The 22,028-nt window shown below is 39.3% G+C and overlaps 1 long non-coding RNA gene across 1 annotated transcript in view; it reads left to right on the forward strand.

Moving 5' to 3' along the window:
- Nucleotides 1-313: 313 nt before the first annotated feature.
- The window catches only part of LOC125640591 (uncharacterized), a 96,866-nt gene continuing 75,151 nt past the window's right edge, over nt 314-22,028 (forward strand). The window contains exon 1 of the long non-coding RNA XR_012669506.1: nt 314-410. This is a non-coding gene — a long non-coding RNA (uncharacterized LOC125640591). The remainder of the gene's footprint in view (nt 411-22,028) is intronic.

Consider the following 22,028-nt stretch of genomic DNA (forward strand, 5'->3'; position numbering starts at 1 on the left):
TATAGAAAACACTTTGTTGTTCTCTCTCTCTCCTCCTCCTCCCTCCCCCCCCCGATTTCACTGTTGCAGCAGCACTGAATGCAAATGAGAAAATACCGTACTTAAACCAATTTAAGATATAATTTTAGGGTACTTAGCTTAGGAACTGAATACCCAGCCTGAAATTTTCTAGGTAATTTGCAAGTCCGATAAATTGAAAAATCCTGTGCTGTAACTTCTTATTTTTTAGGTGGAGAGAGAATTTCAGCTCTATCTCATCTTTTTCTTTTACAGAAGCTGGCGGTGCAAATAGCCTTTTACTTGGGGGACTATGAATGGCTGTGACAAGATGTCTCTGTCTCTGTCTCTGTCTCTGCCTCTGCTTCAGCAAAGTGCCTTAGAGGTCCAGGGACATCTGCTCTGTTCTCTTGGTAACATGGGTTTTGTCTCTTATTCAGTCTTTTCCTTCTGTCTCTGGAAGGGATGACACAAATGTGCTTTACTGAAGTACATCTTTTGAAACTTGTACAGGATTTTCCCATTTTCTGTAATTAAAGAAAAGAATACTGTCATAAAAGGGAAAAATATTTGCTCTGTTTCTATACCACGTTATTTTTAATGAAAACCAACAAACTGTTAAGGGAAACTATTCTCTGCAGGGACTGATCTTTGAGTTGTTGTGGTGTTTGTGTAGGTATGCCTGTTTGACATCTGAACCCTATAAAATCTTTGTTCAGTTGCAAACCCTAGGATTTGGTGAATTTTTAATTTAGTTGTGATGTGCTGGGAAACATGATAGGATTTTCATGTTATAAAGCTGTCAAATATAAAGGGAAGGGTAAACCCCTTTGAAATCCCTCCTGGCCAGGGGAAAACTCCTCTCACCTGTAAAGGGTTAAGAAGCTAAAGGTAACCTCGCTGGCACCTGACCAAAATGACCAATGAGGAGACAAGATACTTTCAAAAGCTGGGAGGAGGGAGAGAAACAAAGGGTCTCTGTCTGTTGGTATGCTGCTTTGCTGGGGACAGAACAGGAATGGAGTCTTAGAACTTTAGTAAGTAATCTAGCTAGGTATGTGTTAGATTATGATTTCTTTAAATGGCTGACAAAAGAATTGTGCTGAATAGAATAACGATTTCTGTCTGTGTATCTTTTTTGTAACTTAAGGTTTTGCCTAGAGGGGTTCTCTGTTTTTGAATCTAATTACCCTGTAAGGTGTCTACCATCCTGATTTTACAGAGGTGATTTCTTTACTTCTATTTCTATTAAAAGCCTTCTTGTAAGAAAACTGAATGCTTTTTCATTGTTCTCAGATCCAAGGGTTTGGGTCTGTGGTCACCTATGCAAATTGGTGAGGCTTTTTATCCAACATTTCCCAGGAAAGGGGGATGCAAGTGTTGGGAGGATTGTTCATTGTTCTTAAGATCCAAGGGTCTGGGTCTGTAGTCACCTAGGCAAATTGGTGAGGCTTTTTACCAAACCTTGTCCAGGAAGTGGGGTGCAAGGTTTTGGGAAGTATTTGGGGGGGAAAGACGCGTCCAAACAGCTCTTCCCCAGTAACCAGTATTTGTTTGGTGGTGGTAGCGGCCAATCCAAGGACAAAGGGTGGAATATTTTGTACATTGGGGAACTTTTTGACCTAAGCTGGTAAAGATAAGCTTAGGAGGTTTTCATGCAGGTCCCCACATCTGTACCCTAGTGTTCAGAGTGGGGGAGGAACCTTGACAAAAGCATTTTTACTAAGGCTGACTTAGATGGACTTATTTATTTTTAATGATTTTTCTTCCCCTAAGGCTGTATCTCCTGTTTGCAGTGATTCTCAACCAACTTACCACTGTGGACCGCATGTGCAACTCTCAATAAATTATGTGACCTGCATCCACACAATGTATATACTACCTATTTGGCCCAGAGGATGTCAGATGGGCCGCAGCTGTGCGCTGATTTGGCCACAAGCATCCTGCGAGACCTGGGTTGAGAACCATTGGTTTGATGTAACACTTGCAAATATTCATAGCTGTTTATCAAACACTTGGAGCCTAGTGGATGAAATGTGATTCTCCTGGTCAGAATGTTGTGAGCAGAGCTACTCAGAAATTTTCAATTGCAACATTGTGTCAATCTTCCAGTTCAACATTTTGTTGAAAAACGCTGAATTGTCAAAAGTAACTTTTTTCATGGGAACGTTTCATTTTTGTTGAAACTTTAGTCCAGGAAAGGTTTCTCAGGTCCAGGATGGAATTTCTGGTGAGCTATCGAGAGAGACCAATACACCTCAGAATAGCCAAGTGGTTGGTTAGGGCACTCAGCAGGGATGTGGCTTTTGTAATTTGTCCTGAGTACATCCATCTAAGGCCTTCTCTACACTGCAGATTTGCTCTGGTAGCTGCCATTGCTGTCACCCAGTGTAGCAGTATCTTTACTAATACCAAGTGTGGACTAGGAAACTGATTTCCAGGCCCATGAAGCTTCTTGAAGTACCAAAAATTATCACATTTTGTCCCGATGTGGAGACTTTTAAAGCTTTTTGTGGGGAGGTTTGTGTGATTGTCTGGGGGGAGGTTTTTTGGTTGGTTCGTTGGGGTTTGGGGGGCAAAAAACAGAAGAAGGCAATGTAAGACAAAAAGGATATAAAACAAACCTTAGTTAAGCAATTACTTAACTGATTGCATGTATTACCTTTCTTAGGGTCTTTTAATTTTGATTAACTAAAGAAAGGGATTCAAGGATTGAATTTTAGTTTTTTTTTTTTTTAGAGGCTTATTAAATATCCTTAACGGCAACTACTAGTATTGGATATGAGAAGACAAAAATAATATTGGACTATGCTTTGGCTAACAAACTAGAAAATTGGTCAATATAAACCATTTAAGATTCTTTGTGTCCACTAAAATGGTGTGGGGGTTTCCGCTCCAAATTGGGGCATGGTATTCCACTATGGAATAGACCAGAGCTAGTGTTGATATTTGGAGTGTGCGGGTGTCGATTCCGCAAGATGTTCCTGCAAGCTTCTGTACAATGTTGATCCTGGCCTTCATTTTCCTTTTGGTTTGTTCAAAGTAGGGACAGAAGCTGAGCATGGGGTCCAGGGTTATCCCCAGGTACCACAGATTATGATCATGCATGAACAGTCACCCACAGAAATTGATGATGTCGTCTTGGTCTGTGTATTATTAAAATTGGAAGCTGAGACCACTGTTTTGAGGCATTTGGCTTTACGTGCCATGCCTTGAAATAGATTCCTAGTGTGTTTACATTCCATTCTAGAATCTTTCCTGAGGTTTCAAATCAGGAAGACTGAGTAGTTAGTGCAATGTTATCTGTGTACGTGAACTTATGGGAGGATGTTGGTGGAATATTGCTGAGATATAGGTTGAAAAGTGCTGGAGCTAGAACGAACTCTTGTGGAAGACTGTTCAATCTTCACAGGCTGACAGTATTGCCAAGATACACCATGAATCTGTGGTCTGGGGGAGTAGATGACAACCTGTTTGCAGTCTCCCCTGCTACATGAGCAAGCACAGTAAATGTCATCAAATTGGTGACACAGGTCTCCTGGTCAGCAAAGCAATGGCACTCGGCTGGAATTAGGATTGTGGTGCCACGCCAGAGGCTGATGCTGCAGGTGCTTGGTGCCCCCTTGGCAGTTTAGAGCACCCACTGATTTGGGAGGCTGCATCTGCTCCTAAGTTTATCCTGTGAAAGTATGGTAATTTCAAGCACATGAATAGTCTCATTGAAGTCAGTGGTACTACTCACATGCTTAAAGTAACACGAGTGTAAATACTTTGCTGAACTGGGGTCAGAGGGGAAAAAATTGCAGGTTACCCTCTTCTCGAAATATTTTGTGTTGTAAATATAGCAGTGCTAAAAAAATGAACTATATAAGTGAACAATAAGAATTATTCTGTAAGTTGCAGTGGTTTCTGCAGTTTACAGAATAATTCTTTAACTTATATAATTTTTTTTTTAGTGAATTACCCCAGTAAATCAAAACACTTATTTCCAGGCTGTAGGCTATATATTTTGATCCAAGGAATATATTGAGTAACCTATCTATATTATAAGCCCAGTGGCTCAATTTGTCATCGCGTTACTAGCTATACAGAATACATGTAGACATTTTGTCATATAAAAATTTACTACTTTAATACTTCCCTCTCTTAGGATGGTTTCTTCCCATCTCCAATGTCAATTACAGATCAGCTAGCATTTTTTTATTGAATTTTAATGGCTGACTGCTCTTTCCCCCCTCTTTGTTTTATAGTGTAGCTTTTCTAATATAAGCCTATATATGCAAGGTATTGTACAGATGTTACTTTTTTTTTTAAGAAGAGGGTCTGTTAAATTCATGGCTGTGGATAACATTAAGAAATGTTACATGACTTTGAAAAGACACCATACATCATAACCACTAACTTTGTTAAACTCTTTCAAAAAGCAATTAAATCTTTATTTCTTTAGGAGAAAATGCCATATCCAAGTAGCAAATATATAAAAGTTGATGAGTTTAAACTATATTATAGGTGGGCCTACTAGCAGTGCCTATTATTATGGGAAGTATTGGGCAGCCCTGCAGACCATGTTTTCAGTTATTTATAACTTTAACCATTGGGCTGAAATGTTCCATAGTGGGTGTCTGCCCTGGGCAGATTTCTTTTTCCTCCTGGAAAATAGTTCTGCTGTTTTCAAGAACAAGACTAGGGGGGATTTTTTTTTTGTGGGGGGGGGGGGGAGTGTTTTAAATGGGTAAAAACAATCTGGTGACCTTTTTTCTGAACTGCTTTAGTGCTTCCACTCTTTGGAGCAAGGACTTGAAATTTAGTAGGAGGGTGGTTGGGGCTAATTGGGCAAGGAGAGTGGGTCTGGGAGCTGGTGAGGGAAACAGAGTGTGGGTCTAGGAGTTAGTTGGCTGGGGGCAGAGAATATTGAGATTTCATGAGGAGCTGGAGGGAGGCAGAAGAGTGGGACTGATTAGGCAAGGAAACCAGGACTGGGAGGAAGGGAGACACCTCACAAGGACCTGGGGTGTTGGGGGGGGGGGAAGCTGGGACTGCCCTGACAAAGACTGTAACAAGGAGCCTGAGCAGAGGTGGGGACTGAGATTGGATGGGAACCAGAGCAGAGGGTGGAGAGAGATAAAATGAGGAACTGGTGTGGGAGGAACTAGAAATAGCTGGACGAGGAAACTGGGGAAGGAGTCAGAGATGGAGAGTGTGTGGGTGATTGGGACTCTGACAGCAAGTCCAGAAGAGGAGACTGGGTTTGGTTAATCAAGAAGAATGGGACTACGACAAGGATCTAGGGGTAGGAAAAAAAATAGGACAAGGACAATCTGAATGGGACAGAGTAGAAGAAGCCGAACTTGGGGTGGGGAATGGTCAGTAGAGTCTGTGCACACTAAAAAACACTCCCCATGAGAAGCTGGAATGGAACCCAAGATTCTGGAGTCTCACCATTCCTTTGCTAGTAAATATATGTAAAACTCACTAGGAAAGTGTGTTCTCCTCCTCCTGCAACAGCACGAGATGGGGGTATTATTTTAGCTCAAGCAACTCTAACACTGGCATTTTCTAACTTTTGAGTGCTTTACCTTGCAACCTTAATAATATTGTTTGTATAATAACTGAATAAAATATATCTGGGAAATAGTTGAATACTTTGAATACACAATCACCTTAGATATTATTTTATATGATAACTTTGTCTGGATAGTAGCAAAGGATTTAGTCACTGGGTAGTAATTATTTTCCAGTTTGTGTTAGCATAAGCTAGAAACCCATAAAGTTGTAATTAATGTCACCTCTGAGGTGGAATTTTCAGAAGGCAATGTCAGCCAATTAAAATAGTAGTGAGACTCAAGGATCTGTTTGTGATCATATTGATTTGTTTAATGAAAAGCTTCTATGTGACCTTTTCAAAGCACATACTGTTCTGCACTTTTATGGGTTAATCTTCTAGAACATTATTTTGAATTGTCACACAGTAGGTCTGTAGAATTTCTTAAATTGCTTAAGAGATAAAAACTACTGCAGCATTGGGAATCAAAACAGCAGAGCACTGCCAACAGAGCAAGAAAAGTGTCTGTAAAACTCTACTGGGAATTCCCTATGGCAGAATGAAAATTGCAATAGAGCAATTAGGGGAAATGAAGATGTCTTTTATTAAGAGATGGGCATTTGTTTTAAAATGCAATATGGCTAAAGCTATAGCACAAACTAGAAACAGAATATGAAAAAAATCTGTAGTGAAAAGGTTACAGTAAATATTTTTTTCTGACACTTGGAAAAAAGCAGGTAGTATGACTGTCTGTGAAGTCATAAAACATTAGGGATGGACTTGACTGTTTGAATTTATTTATTCAGGTATTAGAGGTGGGTCTAAACCAGAACCTCAGCTTGGATTCCCTTTCTTCAGGAGACTTTTCAGATCTAAATCTCCACATCTTAAACCCATCAATAAGATTTTTTTTGGCTTGGGGACATATTCAAAACTATAAGTAGGCAGTTTTTGTTTCTGTTCAGATGTGGTCAAAGTACACTCACTAAAATAGTTGAAAAAAGATTTCCAGAAGTTTGGATCAAAATCCCATGAGACCAGCAAGTAAGATTAAGTGTCATCAATAGGGACCTACCAAATTCACGGCCATGAAAAACACGTCACAGACTGTGGAATCTGGTCTCCCTCCTCCCCTCCCCCCCTCTCCCATGAAATCTGATCTTTTGTGTGCTTTTACCCTATACTATATAGATTTCACAGGGGGAACCAGCATTTCTCCAATTGGGGGGTCCTGAACCAAAGGGAGTTGGGGGGGGGGGGTCACAAGGGTTTTTAGCAGAGTCACGGTATTGCCACCCTTACTTCTGTGTTGCCTGTAGAGCTGGGTGGCCAGAGAGCAGTGGCTGTTGGCCTGGTGCCCAGATCTGAAGGCAGCAGCAGCGCGGAAGTAAGGGTGGCAATACTATACCATTGCAACCTTACTTCTGCGCTGCTGCCTTCAGAGTTGGGCAGCCAGAGAGTGGCAGCTGCTGACTGAGGGCCCAGCTCTTCAGGCAGCAAAGCAAAGTAAGGGTGGCAATATCATGCCATGCCATTCTCTCTTCTGTGCCGCTACTGGGGGCAGCTCTGCCTTCAGAGCTGGGCTCCCGGCCAGCAACTGCCGCTCTCCAGCTGCCCAGATCTGAAGGCAGCGCCGCTGCCAGAAGCAGCGCAGAAGTAAGGGTAGCAGTACCGCCATCTCCCCGCCCCCACAATAACCTTGTGAGCCTTCCACAATTCCTTTTTGGGGTCAGGACCCCTACAATTACAACACTGTGAAATTTCAGATTTAAATAGCTGAAATCCTGAAAAAAAAAAATTGAAATTCCTATGACTGTGAAAATGACCAAAATGGACCTTGAATTTGGTAGGGCCCTAGTCATCGAATTATAGCCGGAATTCCTAACTCAGGTTCAATCTCAAAAAGTTGTTTTTTCTACATTTAATCTAAACGTGATCACCACTTTGATTCAACTGTATAATACATAGTGTCTGCTCTTTCCACATTTTTTTTATGCATTTTAATGCACTCGTCTTTTGTCCCAAGACGCAAGTGAGCACTTTAGGGCAGATAGAATTCCCTGGCCAGTGAGAAACAGTTCTCTTCTCTTCCCTTCCCAATTGCTCCTAAAAGGGGGAAAAGAGGATTTCTTGAGATAGGGATGGGTTTTGAACAAATAACTCACTTGTCTTCCCAGCTTTTGTCACATGAATCCACTGTGTCAACATCTCCTGGCTGAACACCAGATTGTGTCTGTCTAATGTTAGCAGCTCACATTGTCTTAAATATTAGAATTTCTTTACAAACTTCATGAAAGCAAGGGTTTAAAACACATGACTGTAAAGAAATTTAAAAAAAAAGTTGAAGAAAAACCTACATCTTGAGACCGATCTCTATTTATGATCTTTCTTGAAATCTTTTAGCTGCAGAGTTAATAGAAAAGATGAAGATACATTTTAACATCCTTTGCTTAAATGTTTTATGTATCAACTATTTTAGGAAACAGTATCTACTGCTCTCACTATTTCTTTCCAACCATACTTTGGGCCAGATCAAAAGCCCCTTGAAGTTAATGAGGACTCCTGTTGCCTTCAATGGACTTTAGATCAACCTCTTTGGCTACAATCTGAGTTAAGACTAACAGCTATAGCTCACACCTTCAGTCAACAAATTATTTGAATAAAATAAGTCTCTTAAATTTCTGTTCCATACCGCTCTTTTATGAGGTAGGATATTTAAAAAAAATTAACAGAGTAATACCAGAGTGCATAACATAGGAAAAAGTTATAACACTCATCCTTGTGTTAATACCACTGAAATGCCAGATTAAATAAAAATCCAAATGTATCATATCTTCAATGAATGTTTCATTCTAATGATAGTTCGGTGTTTCTATAAGTCACACTTAAACACCATTCTAGATTAAAAAGACTGAAATAGGAATTCTAGTGAATAATCATTTTGTTCTGGCAAATGTTTTCTTATTCAACAACATGGTAGAGGTGTTTCTATGTTGTTTATTTGTGAACTGATATGCAGAATTAATACAAAAATTAGCTCTTTTCCTTGCAATGTTCTTAGAATTGTTTGAATTTTTACGTGTTTTATTTATAGTGTAAAATATATTTTATAGTTTTTTTTTTTAAAAAAAAAACTAGGACCTTATCAACAAGGGGTTTATCAGGCAACAGTTTCAATTTCCATGGGAAAGAAGACTGTGCCTCAAATCTTTTTCCTGAATCTGTTGTTGAAGATTTTATTAACCAGAATCAAACCAGTTATATCCATATACAACACTCATGAATCATAGAATATCAGGGTTGGAAGGGACCTCAGGAGGTCATCTAGTCCAACCCCCGGCTCAAAGCAGGACCAATCCCCAACTAAATCATCCCAGCCAGGACTTTGTCAAGCCTGACCTTAAAATAAGGTGTTCAACAATTCCTATTTGACATGGTCTGCTGTGCAGCTGACTTCATTGAGATCTGAAGTCGGGGGACTTAAGCTGCTTTCTTGCTGGCTTTCAATATTGCCTTGTCCTTTATTCAGCTGGTTGTTTAGTTCTTTGGGCACTGATCCTGTAAAGAGAAGCATGTGGGTGGATCTCTGTCCCTCTGTGTATCTGCACTGAGGGACCTGGTCTTCTCCATACAGGTTTGTATGTAAAGTGTACATTTGGGGTAATGATATTTGATAAATTACTGATTGAGCAATCTGAAATATTGTAGAAATGGAAGAAATACCAGCTAGTGCCCGATAAATGTAGATGATTTTTATAAATGAATACTCCTGTTCAATCCATGTCAATAATTTATTTCCTAACATGACTGTATGATTTGGTGAACTACTTTTTATGGTCACTATTGTGCTAAAGTATTTTGGGGGTTTTTAGTTAAAAGGATAAACATAGCTGTCACCATTCATTACTACATGTGACATACATACCCTGTATCATAGTGAATTTCCTGAAAAGTGTGTGCAATATGTTTTAGTGAGTGAACACTTATAAACTCCTTTTTTGAGGTAATCTGATCCTTGTTGTTGTTTGGACCATTGTTTTAGTGTTGTGTTCATGATATTAGCTTACATGAAAGCCTCAAGATGCAATCTGTAAATGGAAAATTAGTTATTTCCTATAAAAAATGGTATCCTCTGTAGTGCTATCTATGTCAGTCAGACCATTACTTTCTTGCTGTGCAAGTGTCAATAAACATACATATACAGGAAGCGTGCACACAAATAACTCTTCTGAAAGCTTTATGCTATGCTGGGATTGCTGGTACTTGCTTATTTGGGCTGTTTTTCAGTGATTGATAAAATCATATAAACAAAAAATGGAAATATTTAGTAAATAGAGTCCATCTTCATGCCAAAGTAGGATTGTTCCTCACTGAATATTTCCGAATACTTTGTACAGTTCAGTCTCCCCCTGCCCACCCCTTTATTTTAAATCCCCAAGAAATTGTCATCCTACTATTATTTGGGGAGGGATGGGCGAGGGTGACTCTCTAACACCTAATGGTAAAGCTCTGGTCTCACTCAAGTCAATGAAAGTATTTCTGTTGACTTCACTGGGGTCACTATTATGTCTGACTGTGAGTTTTTCTTGGTATTTAACCCAAGTTTTCCCCTTAATTTCATCTGTCCTAGTATTTTCTTTCTCCCAATGCTACATTTTGTGCTACACTAAACAATTCCTCATCCTCTTTGGTGTTTACAACCTTTACATTTTAGATTGTCTAAAAAAGGACATATCAAAGGGATGGAATGCAAGCCATATGAGCAAAGACTGACAGAACCTGCTTATGTTTAGTTTGGAAAAGCGGAGATTCAGGGGGACATGATAGCAGTCTTCATATACTTGAAAAGCTGCCATAAAAAAGATGGAGAAACATTCTCTCTTGCCACAGAAGGCAGGACAAAAGGCACTGGGTTCAAACTGCAGCATAGCATCTTTAGATTAAATCTCAAGAAAAACTTCCTAACTGTAAGAACAGTACTAAGAATAGAACCAAGGGAGTTGGGGAAGGTCCTTCACTGAAGGTTTCCAAAAGGAGGCTGGATAGCCATCTGTCTTGCATAGTTTATACACAACAAATCCTGCATGTTGGCAGGGGGTTAGACTAGCCCCTTGTGGTCCCTTCTAACCCTCATAGTTGTCACTTTCTTAATCATCTTCTGTTCCTTTGCGGATTTCCATACATATTCCCCCTTCCCCTTCAATGCCTAGAATGTTAGACTCCCAAAGCATGCCAAAAAGTTCAAGTGGATGTATACTGATAGCTAGGGCCCTACCAAATTCATGGTCCATTTTGGTCTTTTTCACAGGTATAGGAATTTAAAAATCGTAAATTTCATTATTTCACCTATTTAAATCTGAAATTTCATGGTGTTGTAATTGTAGGGGTCCTGACCCAAAAAAGAGTTGTTGGGGGGATCGCAAGGTTATTATAGGGGGCGTTGCAGTACTGCTACCCTTAATTCTGTGTTGCTGCTGGAGGCAACACTGCCTTCAGAGCTGAGTAGCTGGAGAGCGATGGCTGCAAGCCCAGATCTGAAGGCAGAGCCGCCGCAGGTAGCAGCGCAGAAGTAAGGATGATGGTATGGTATTGCCACCTTTCTGCGCTGCCCTTAGTAAGAAGCTGCCATTCTCTGTCTGCCCAGCTCTGAAGGCAGCCATGCAGGAGTGAGGGTGGCATGGTATGTATGGTATTGCTGCTGGCGGGGCACTCGACTCTGCCACCCAACTTTGAAGGCAGCACAGAAGTAAGGGTGGCAATACCCCAACTCCCCCGAAAATAACCTTGTGACTCTCCTGCAACTCCCTTTTGGGTCAGAACCCAAATTCTAGAAATGCTGGTCTCCCCATCGAAATCTGTACAGTACAGGTAAAAACACAAAAGATCAGGTTTCATGAGGAGAGACCAGATTTTTATGGTCCATGTTGAGTTTTTCATGGCCGTGAATTTGGTAGGACCCTACTGATACCATAAAATGACTGTTTTATGACTTTTACAAACAAAGTCAGTTTTCAATTCAGAAGTGTGGTGTATGTGGGGTTGTGTGTGTGTGGTTTTTTTTTTTTTTTAAAACCATTAACCTTTCACATAGCCAAATTTGGGTCAAACTGAAGACCATGGCAAAACTCCTAATGACTTCAGTGGGACCAGAATTTAGTACAGTAATTAATTAATTAATTTTTTCCCCTTCTTAGAGGATGCTAATATTTGAATTCCTGGTAGTATGAATATGAAAGGAATTTTGATTTCATGGTTTTTGTCCCTCAATAGTCAATATTTCCTTTTAATAGCTTTCCCTCATACATAATATTTGTATGTCAGAAGTTAATGGTTTTCTTTGATATTTAATGAAATAAATGAAGAAAACCCCAACAAATATTTGAATACATTAGACAAAGATTGTAGAATGCAATTGTTGTCCATATATAAAATGTGACACATCAGATTAGAGAAGACTTTCTTTAAGGTCTTTCTCAGATTATTTTAGTAAGAGAAACCCAATTTAAGAGTAGAGCTGGGTAACTCTTTTTTTTTTTTGGCCAAGACATTTTTTGCATGAAAAATGGAGATTCAGCAACATCAAAACATTTTGTGCATTCATATAGAGCTCCCCAAATTGTTTCTGACAAAAGTCCAAAGCATTTTGTTTCAGAATGAAATGTTTTAATTTTTCAGTTTGACACAACTTTTTTGTTTAGAAATGTCCTTCAGTTTTATTAAAAAATTAAATGTTTCAGGTCAAGCAAGATGTCTTGTTTGACCCCACATCTTTTTAATTGCCACTGAATTGAAAAATCCATTATTCACCCTGCTCTAATTAAGAGACAGTGGGAAATTATTTTCTATTTACATTAATCAGCATTAAAAAAGAAATCCCTTCACTCACTGGCTGTCCAAATTCAGTCTGGGGTAGTTCTCAATTCAGTTTTAAGATCAAAAAGAGGGAAATTATTTGCATTACTTAGCCTGTGATTTGGTGACTAAAGATCACTCCAGCTGCATGATGGCTGTTTTGTTCAGGTGTAAAGAAATACGAAGTAGTGCATTATATCAGAGTACTTCTCCCTGATACTGACTGACTAAATCTTTATTTTGATTGGCTGGCTGGCTGGCTGATATGACAACGGTGCATTAACTCCCCATGATGTACACCAGTGACCACACAGTGGAAAATATTATATATTCATTCCTATGCCAATAAGATCAAAGGAGTTTAAGACTCTATCAGTGTCCTTCTCCTGAAGATTTCTCTTTTGATTGTTTTAGGGTTTTGTTTTTTAATGTGTATGGTCAAAATGTTATGTCTATATCTACAAAGAGTCAAGGTCCATAGTTTTTTCCCCATCCTGCCTCTTCCATTAAGTACACCTGTTTTTCACTTCTGTCTGACTTCCCTTCATACTTTTTCCATCCACCTCTATCTATGCTTAACAGTTTTGACCCATTGCCAATCACTGACAGAATTTGGGGGGCCTTGAAGGTAAATTTCCCATCTGAAGCAGAATTATTTGAGATGGTGGCAGGGTGTATCCTCACTGATGCTTATGGGAACTGTAATTGTGTGTGTGCATATATTTATCTTGTGACAAAGTTCCTCCTCTACCTTGGTGGGTCTTGCGCTTATTGGCGGATTTGCTCACCTTGGAGCTTCACGGCAGCCCTCAGTTTAGCTGTTCTCGTGAACCCACAGTCAGGTCAACTCCTTCTGTGTCTGACCAGGAGTTGGGAGGTTTGGGGGAAACCCGGGCCCGCCCTCTACTCTGGGTTCCAGCCCAGGGCCCTGTGGAATACAGCTGTCTAGAGTGCCTCCTGGAACAGCTGTGCGACAGCTACAACTCCCTGGGCTACTTCCCTATGGCCTCCTCCCAACACCACCTTTATCCTCACCATAGGTCCTTCCTCCTGGTGTCGTCTGATGCTTGTACTCGTCAGTCCACATTCTCACTCTCAGCTCCTAGTGCCTCTTGCTCCCAGCTCCTTACACACGCACCACAAACTGAAGTGAGCTCCTTTTTAAAACCCAGGTGCCCTGATTAGCCTGCCTTAATTGATTCTAGCAGCTTCTTGATTAGAACACCTGCAGCCAATCAGCCTGTCTTGTCTCCAGAAGGTTCCTGATTGTTCTGGAAACTTCTGTTACCTTACCTAGAGAAAAGGGACCTACTTAACCTGGGGCTAATATATCTGCCTTCTATTACTCTCCTGTAGCCATCTGGCCCAACCCTGTCACAATATAATATATATAACTGAAAGCAGAACTTGGCCCTTAATCAATTTGGTGTGACTTTCTGCCTGCTCAGGTAAAACTCAATTAAACTACTGGCTTCTGTTTTGAGTATTCACAAGTGAAAACTGTGATTTCCTCCAGTATTCCCAGGTTTGACAGAGAGCAAAATGTTTTCATTTCTATCAGCAAACACAGCTTGTCCTGTTACAATGACAGTTTTTTCCATCTGCAAAAAATGCCTTTTTGTTTTCACAAACCACCTGAGGTGAAAATGTAAGTGTCTTGCTTTTCTGTAAACCTGCCAGAAGTATGATTGCTTTGCCTGCAGCAAGAACCTTTTTTATGCCACTGTATGCCCAAACTTCGCAGAAAATTATGGACTTCTGAGTTTATCTGAACAGAAGAATGTATGCACTTAGTTAAAAATACGAAAACAATACTGCACGGCTAGGGAAGGTTTTACTTAACAAAATGCAGGAGGGCATGAGACTTTGACAGTTTAGGAAATTGACACTTGAATCATATTAAAATAATAGTAAGAACTGTCCAAACACAACTCATTGATAAATTGCTCAATACCAAAAGTGCTGGATGAACTATAGCAGTAAGTTAAGTTAAAACAGGATTCCAGAATTTCTCAAATCAGTGCAAAAGTGTTTACACAAGAAACATGTAGGCTAATATTAAATCGTGCCTTGGCTTCTATTGAACCAACTAATGTGTTCCAAAAATTTGAATAGTTAAAAAGGAACATGGTTTCAGAAGAAATTAACTTGGAAAGGACACATTCCATATATTGATGTGTAATGTGTGAATAAATCATCTTGAGGGTATTTCAAGTACAGCATTGGATTTGAGCTAAAAGACATTACATTTCTATATAAAAGAATTATTAGACTGCAGCACCAGATTGGGGCAGTGAATTTTTTGAGTCTGCCAGTAAATCTTTTAAATAGAGACTGAATATATGATATTTGAAGCCAAAACTCTGAAGAAATGTACAGAGAGTATTGGTATGTATTTAAATGCTCTACCACCAGGAATACCTTGTTACCGAAGGAATTAAAATTTCAGTTTAAATTCTATAAAAAAATAAAATCACTTAGCTCTTACCACCAAATTTAGAAGTTCATAAAGATTTTGTTGAAGCTGTAGCTATAAATGAGGCAATAAGAGTAATGAAGGATTTTTCTTTGAAATGAACAGAAAAATAAGCCCATAAATGAGAACCTAGATAAAATAATCATGTGGATCCTCTGTAACTCAGAAGTTTTGATCAAGTGCTAAACCAAGTAAATAGATGCAATGCAAATCTCAATATACCGTAGGTAAATTACTTGGAATAGTTGCCTAACTATAAATCACAAGGCTTGGACAAATTTGTCTAAAGACTCTTACAGATGCTGTTGGAAGGCCTGTTCTAGGGAGGACTGCAGCAAGATGATCTCATTTTTAATTTGTGGAGGGTTGCTTTTACAAATTGACATTCATAAATGCCTAAGTGCTGAAAATTCCTCCCTAAAATGCTTTGGTTTTTTTGTGATAAAATGAATGTGTTTAGGACTAGGTTGAGCCTTTAGGCTCAGTCCTATGTAAAGAGTAGCGCATGGCCAGAGCCCAGTGTTTTCCCCTTTATCCAGCCACTTGCTTTCCAGGGTGATGGTAGGGATATCAGATGCAAAGTTTCTGCTCTTTGTCTTGTACTTGCAACTAGAGAAGATCCCATGTGGCTATTGGGGACTTTTCTTGCCTGCACAATTGTGTATGAACAGGGCATAAGTGGGCCCTAGCTGATGAGGTAGTACTATCTAATAAGTCTAGAGCCTATGGTGTTTACAATGACACTCTAGTCTGAAAATGGACAATGTCAAAATGGCATCTTCCTGCACAACAAATCCTGAGCACCGTGTGTAGGTAGTCACATTTAATTACAAGAGCGATTAAAGATAAAATGTAATCCCATTGGCCACTGAAGAGTCAACTGAGAGCAAGCTAGCTATAGGGGGTTGGGAAACTATACCTTTAAGTGTGTTAGTTTCCCAGACACGAAGTCTGGGGAAGGGGCATTGCAGAAGTCCATGTTCTATTATGCAGAAGCAATTGGGAATAAAAAGGATCTCTTTCAAGCACCTGGGTTCCAGAGTGATTAGTGAACACCACATGCTGCATTCTACTCTTTCATGTACATCAACAGAGCAGTTTATTAAGTTACCTTCTATGGGTTTGTGGAGTTCTAATTGTATTGACCTACACAGGTGTCACTGAGAGCATAATTTGGTGTGCCGACCTTTGTTGTGTGAAATGGCATGTGAGAAGGGAAGAACCCAGCTTGACTCAGAGGTCCCAGGCTCCGTTTGAAGGGCAGGCTGTTAGAGAAAGCATTTTGTAAACAGAGCAAACATGATAGAGAAATCCTATGAGAGAGAATAGCCATGGAATCTTCAAATGCTTTTTTCCCATAGACTGTTTTCAGATTAAGCCACCCACTTCAGAAATCTTTGTTCAGTTGTGTTTCTCAAAGCACATTCTGGCACACTTGCTGTCTACAATTTAGGAAGAAACTTCTTCATAAGCATATTATTGCATAATTGTCCACCAAAGGGGGTTTTCTATTCTCCTCTGAAGTCTCTGGTACTGGCCACTATCAGAGACAAGATATAATACAAGATGGACTGTTGGTCTGATCTGATATGACAGTTTCTATATACCTTTCAGTTCTGCCCTCAGGATTACAATGCAAAGCTCAGAAATTTAAAATGTATATGTCAGACGAGCACTTTAGCAAAAGAGATGTTGATGGTCCATGTTCCAGTAATCCGCCATGATGTCCTACGGCTCAGTCCCGTAAGGTGCTGAGCTCTCTGGCCTTCATCCGAGACAGAACTTAAGTACATGAGTACTCCCACTGACTGTATTGTGACTAGTCCCATGCTTACAGCTAAGCATATGTCGTCAAAGTGCTTTGTTGGATCAGAGTGAGAGTGCTCAGTATCCGGCAGGATGGAGCCCCTAATGCACGAGTCTCCTGCATACAATTGTCTGGCTACATTAGGATCTGAATATATTTCTGCAAACTCTGAAACTTTGAATCACTACAGAGGAAAGATAGTGCACATGTTTAATGTGTCTACTTATCACAGACTAAGGGAAAACTGGAATTTGCTGATGGAATTTAGGATCCGCTAGACCTATGTCTTCAGCCAGATACTGGTATTCATATAGTTTAAAAGTCAGTTCTTAGTACTATGTTTAGAGATAATAAAGCCAGAGAGATTATTTCTATTCAAATGTTTCAGTATAACAAATATGATCCACATTAGAAATCACTTAGGTACAAAATTTAACCAATTATTGATGAGGATGCAGAAAGAATAAACAGCTGCATGTCCCATGTTAATTTTCTCTCTCCTGTAACCTAAATGTGAAAAATAGACTTAAGTATATAAAACAGAGTTCACATGCTGTTTTAGGCTTTTGCTCTTAGAATTTACTGTTCCGTCATGTAAAAAGAAAAGGAGGACTTGTGGCACCTTAGAGACTAACAAATGTATTTGAGCATAAGCTTTCATGAGCTACAGCTACAGACTAACACGGCTGCTACTCTGAAACCTGTTCTGTCATGTGCCAATCTGACCTTGATTTGTATTTTTATTAGCTGCTAATGTTTTCATACAGTGGACTAGCTTAGGGAAAGCAGGACAAAAAATATACAGCAAAATTAGAGCTAGATTCTGTTCATTTTACTCATATTGATTAGTACTTGACTTTGTGACTGAACTCAGCTCTCAGAGTAAGGGATTGATTGCAGTGAGGCCAAGATTTCATTCAGTGTTAGAGCAGCAGAATCTGCCCTTTAATCGACTGAAAAACAGTTGAAATCTCTTGAATGCAGTTATGGGCCATTCATGTTGGATTTTTTTGTGTCTTATGGTAACTACTGCATTTAGATGTTTAATTTCTTTGAAGTGAAAAACTTGCCTCACTCACCAGTAATAAGGCTTCAGGATTGTGTGTCAAGGTGCTATCAGCGGTATCCTGATCACTGACACTGCTGCAGCCTGGAGAAGGCTGCAGGCCCAGCTAAGGGCAATTCTATTAGGGGATTGTGAACATGTTGAAGACAATCACTGGGCTAACAAGATAATTGGGGAGGAAACAGGAAGCAAGGGGCAGCTCTGGGGGAGCCCGAAAGGAAGCTGAGGGTGAGCTCGGGAGTGAGGGCAGCAGGGAAGCCTACCCTTGCCTGTGTTGCACAGTACTACTATATAAGAGGGAATAAATACTTACCATGGTGAAAGATAAACAGTCCGATGTGTGTTTGTGACTGTGAAAAGATCTGAACTGGTCAGCAGTGAGGTTCACTGGGTAGTGACGGAGGTGCCCTGTGACAGATGGTAAGGGATACTGGCATTCCTAGTCATTGAAGAAAATGGTTAAAATCAAATGACTGAATTATACTCATCCATGAGTTTTTCTCTCTCTGGATTTAATGTGGATAAATATTCATTTTAGGATTATTAATTAGTTCACTGATGTCGTCATATAGTCAATCCAAAATTCTAAAAGCTGCTTTAAAATGAAGCTTTAAAAAGTATTGTAAATAGAAAATAAAAATTAGGCTGTGTAGTATAACACCATTCTTAGTATTTTAGTTAGTGGGGAAAAGTGGAGGGATAGAATTTTTGGCACTAAAATTGTGGTTTAAAGTGGTAGCTGTATAGGATGCCTATCAATGGACAGAGATTAATTGAAGGTTATCAAGGGTCTTGCACTGTCACTGTGTCAGTCTCATATCTGTTTCAACTGGAGATCTCTGTAGATATCTGTAAAGTATTTAAACCCTGGCCCTCTTTTTACTAATTAGTAGATTGGAGTGGAAATAGACATTGAATCTAATCAGCAGCATTTTAGAATTGATTTTGCTACAATGAAATGATCAAGTGTCAAAATAAAGCACTTCTATATTGGCATGTAGCTTTTCTTCCTGATCCATCGGGAAGAAACTATCAGTTCATTCCTTTGGTTTAAAATAAAACTTTTCTGTAAATATTCAGCAAACCGCATACAGTTATTTACCTGTGAAGAAAATATTTATTCTGTTTTTCCCTTGTGCATCAAATTAAAAATAGGGTTAGTCTCAGCTGGTATAAATCAGTGCAACTACAGTGAAGTCCATATATGTGCACCAATTTATGCTACTGGCAATTTGGCTCACTAACACAAAAATTTCATGTACATAATAAAGCACTCTTGAATAAATGGGAGGCCTACCTGCTAAATGAGGAAAAAGGTGCGCACACATTAAGGCATGTAATGACAATGGCAATGATACAGGCATATAGACATTTCATTTTTGCCGGCTGATTGATGCTAAATGGTCTCCCCATGACACCTCTGTATAACTCCAATTAATAGTAATGAAATGTATTCATATTCAATAAAAAGAGGATAAACCTCTAAGTATTAAACGTTTGAGCCAAATTCTTGTCAGAGTTGCACACAAAGGGAAGAAAAGAAGTAACGTGTGTAAAGTCAGAGTATCCGAGAAATCTCCCTCATGAGTTTCCAACCAAATCCTAGCAACCCAGAAAACCAATTAGCCATGTCTGCCTTTTAGCATGCAGAGAGGTAAGGTTGCTGTCAAGGTTCCTTCCCCACTCTGAACTCTAGGGCACAGATGTGGGGACCTGCATGAAAACCCCCCTAAGCTTATTTTTACTAGCTTCCCCAAGGTACAAACTATTTTACCTTTTGTCCCTGGACTTCATTGGTGCCATCACCAAGCATCTTGGTCAGGTGCCAGCAAGGTTATCTTTAGCTTCTTAACCCTTTACAGGTGAAAGGGTTTTTTCCTCTGGCCAGGAGGGATTTAAAGGTGGTTAGCCTTCCCTTTGTGTTATAGTATATATCAGATTCCTGGTATGATGTCATCCCAAACTATCATAGAATTTTCATGGACCAAAAGAATCTGGCAGGTGTAGTACCCATGGAATAGCTTTTTTTAAAATACAAGAGTATTTGCGTTTTACCACTCATTTGGAATGAAGCATCCCAACAGTAGCCAGTTCATGCTACCAATAGCACTGCATCTGGGACAGTGGCAGCAATTACTAAATTCAAATTTCCTGCAAACAATTGAGCCTTGCCCTAGTAACTTAGAGAGATGTGTACTTTGAGTGGAATAGTGTAGAATTCACTATCTTCCACTGTTTGTGTGGAAGATTCTGACAGTATTTTAGTAATATCGTATTTGGAAGAACTGCACTGAGTACAGCTAAAGTGACACACAAATCATCTTCTAGCCCTTTGGGTTTTTTTTAATGTGATATACTGTTTTGCAGTGATGTATGCATAATGCTTAATGTCAGATCAAATGTCAAATCTTTCTGAAGCCTCTATTTTTACTGTAGCCATTCAAATTGGTTAAACATTCACCAAAATCAGAGTTAAACTCCTTCATGCAAGTATTTTTGATATGGTTTGAATGTGGATGTCAGCATCCCAGTACAGGCTGTATTACTACTTACTTTTCCTGGAAAACAACTGTCACTTTGTTACACCACAGTGGTTTAAAATGAATAATAGATATTGTTTATCTGAACTGCAAGAATCCCGCATGGAGTACTTGGGGGGGGAAAAAGCTGTATTACCCACAGGCTTACGTGGTCATAAGCCACAGCAGTGTCTCCTAACAGAAAAGAAGAGTGTGCTATCAAGAAAGGAACAAAGATAAAACAGGCTTGAATGAACCTTTGTACAAAGCACTGAGCTTGTGTTTCCCTGCAGAGGTAAACTTCATAGAAACCGAAGGGATAATGAGACTCCTGTTGGGCAATAGTATACTGTAAAAGTGGATTCTATGGGTCTGAGTCAGCAGCTCTGTATTAATATTTGGACAATAGAATGTGGGCTCTATTATTAATCTGAGCTTCTGTGATATTTTACTTTATCTACTGATTCAGCTGTGCATAAAATGGAGTTTACAGTTTTGAACTGCATTGGGCGTTTTTCAGAAAGCACTTATGTATGTCTTACAGCTGTGCTTATGCAGGAAGTACTTGAGCAAGAGCTTCAATCCCATTGATTTCAATGAGACTCAAACATGTGCTTAAGTTATACATCTTCTTAAATTCTCTTACTGAATAGGGGAATTTTCCTGAACTGTCACCTAAAGTTTCAAGTGTTGACAATGTTTATCAAACTAGACCATATTCCTTTCGATTAGGTTACTTCATTTGACAAAATATAGTTATAGCCTAAAATATTTCAAGAAGCAAATGAGTATACCAACAAATTATATATATGAACACACACACACACAATGAATGTTTGCTGAAAGTTTCAGGGAAAGGGAGCAATAAAGAGGAAGAATTAAAATATTTTAAAATGTAAATATTAATAGTGAGATGTACAGGTTCTGGACACTTGCTTGTCATCTACTTTTGTAGGGTTATTTCGTAAGTTAGGCCTTGTCGACTTACCCCAGTAGTGTAGACCTAAATTATGCTACTCCGGCTATGTGAATAACATAGCTGGAGGTGACCTAGCTTAGGTCTATTTACTGTGGTGTCTACACCACGCTGTGTCAGTGGGAGTCGCTGTCCAGTCAACGTAAATTACTCCTCTCATTGTGGTGGAGTACAGGAGTCAACTGGAGAGCATTCTGTGGTCAATTTAGTGGGTCTTCACTAGACCCGCTAAATCGCTGCATCAATCACAGCAGCAACAATCCCTGGTAAGTGTAGATGTGGCCTCAATTCTGAAACTATGTAAAGCTCCTTTTTATTTTCCTGAATGACTGGATTGTGCTTTATCTCTGGAAACTAAGATGAGAACTGGATCAGAAATCCAACTATATTAAGGTAATATCCCAATGTAAAGGGAAAGAATTATTATAACATAAGAATTGTATGTCCTTTATTGCATTTACTTATTTTACCTGATACAATACAATGTGCTGCCAATAACTGTTTTCTTTAAAACCAATCAGATCTAACCAGCATCCAACTTCAATTGGTGTTTGCAGTTAAAGGCTAGTAAGGCGTTTCCGAATACCAATTAAATGTTGAAGATGTGAAATTTTTGTGCCTTCTAGCTCTAAATGCCTAAACCTAAGGTGAAATATATGTGAATGTGGACAAATTACAGAGTCCTGGTGAACAACTAAGTTTTCAACATACAAACACATTTATTTTCAGACTCCAATGTTTTCTTCAGTGATAATTAATAATTTGAAGACTCATTGAGTCAGTTAAAATTTTG

Source organism: Caretta caretta, chromosome 7, assembly GCF_965140235.1.
Source record: "Caretta caretta isolate rCarCar2 chromosome 7, rCarCar1.hap1, whole genome shotgun sequence".
In the NCBI taxonomy this organism is placed as follows: domain Eukaryota; kingdom Metazoa; phylum Chordata; order Testudines; family Cheloniidae; genus Caretta; species Caretta caretta.